The 1,731-nt window shown below is 35.2% G+C and overlaps 1 non-coding gene across 1 annotated transcript; it reads right to left on the reverse strand.

Annotated features, from left to right (window-relative positions):
* Positions 1-514: 514 nt before the first annotated feature.
* Positions 515-620, reverse strand: LOC122104234. Its single transcript, XR_006146899.1, has one exon. It is a non-coding gene; the product is annotated as a U6 spliceosomal RNA (small nuclear RNA).
* Positions 621-1,731: the final 1,111 nt, after the last annotated feature.

Consider the following 1,731-nt stretch of genomic DNA (forward strand, 5'->3'; position numbering starts at 1 on the left):
AGCACGTTTTTCCAGGTCCCTGATATCCTTGTTTACCAACAACTCCAGCCCATTTTTGCTTTAGTTATGTTTGAGATTGTTTCTGCATTATTTTTCCTGATTGCACTTTGTAAGACAAGGTTTATATTTTTATTTTTGGTTGGTTGTGGGCTTTGAACTCAGGGCCTGGATACTGTTCTTGAGCTCTTTTGTTCAAGGCTAGCACTCTACCACTTTTTGCTACAACACCATTTCTGGTTTTCTGGTGGTTAGTTGGAGATTAGAGTCCCATGCCTTTCCTGCCCTGACTGAATTTGAACTGTAATCCTCAGATCTCAGCCTCCTGAGTCCTAGGATTACAGGCATGAGCCAACAGTGCCTGGATGAGACAAGGTTTTTGAGCCAGGTAACTCTTAAGTTTATACCCATTTTATCTTTTAACTTTATTTGCATTAGTTATCTTTTTTTTTTTGAATTAACTTTATTTGCATTAGTTATCTTTTTTTTTTTTGAAGGAGTCACAGGTTGTTTTTTTTAAAATATGGAACACTTCATGAATTTGGTGTCATACTTCTTCAGAGGCCATACTAATCCTCTCTGTATCGTTTAAATTTTAATATATGTGCTGCCAAAGTCAGCACTGCATTAGTTACCTCATTTTCCTTATTTTTTATTAACTGTAAAATGGGAACAATGATACTTTCCTCAGGAAGGTCTTGTGAGAGTTAGGCATAATGCATGTCTAGCACATAGTAATTACTTGATAAAACATTAATATTTATCTGAATAAAGTTTCATCCCTCATTATCTTAGGCCACAAACATCCCAAGCTCTATTTGACCATTTGTGATCAGCAATCCCTAGAGTATTGCTTGTTTTATTGAAGTGGAGGTTTACCAGCCCCACTTAGGCTTACCAAGAGAAAATCTGATTATTAACAGAATTACCATATCTAGATTTTCATTATTGCAGAATATTTGGTTCAATAAATACATATTTTCTGTATTTATTGTATAATTTGATTAAATGGAAGAATGAGACTGAGAATGTGTTCATTATTAATCCTGTGTTTGATCTACCTTCTTTTGTTAAAAAGCACCTACTTTTGAAATTGATGTCTTGTGTAATGTCTAGGTAGTTCATTGGCCAGGAAGTTTTCTAATTGAGGAGCAATAACATTCTCCTTTTATTTGGATGTAGTTTGAATGCATCACTTAAAATTTCATGTTTGATACGTGGTTACTACTAGGAGGTCCTTATGTCATCTGGGATCAGGGCCTCAGAGAGAAGGAAAGTAGTTCTCACAGGATCTTTGAAATCTAGAGACAGCAGATTGTTCTAAGAGTGAACCTGACCTCCAAATGCTGTCTGTTTTCCTGTTATATGGTATGTGATCTCTTTCTTTTCCCTACTATCCCTCCGTTGTTATTAGTCAGAGGTAATGCAGTTTGGGAAGTTGGGAACTCACCAGAAATTCACAGTTCCCTTTTGAATTTTCCAAAAGTGTGAGTTAACTAATCATTTTTTGTCTTTATGAAGTTAGCCTGCAATAAGCATATCATCTTAATAATAAAAAATGACTCATATGCTTTTTGAAAAATACTAGTATTTACCTTTCTTTAAAAGAAATGGAAACCTTTTCCTGCAAAGCATCTAAGAGTTAGGTCATGCAGTGCAGCTTTAGCAATCTGAATCACTAGGTAAACCCATGGGACAATTGTCCAAATAACTTTGGAAACACAATAGCTGTTT

This window comes from Dipodomys spectabilis, unplaced genomic scaffold, assembly GCF_019054845.1.
Source record: "Dipodomys spectabilis isolate Male_0828 unplaced genomic scaffold, ASM1905484v1 ptg000023l, whole genome shotgun sequence".
In the NCBI taxonomy this organism is placed as follows: Eukaryota; Metazoa; Chordata; class Mammalia; order Rodentia; family Heteromyidae; genus Dipodomys; species Dipodomys spectabilis.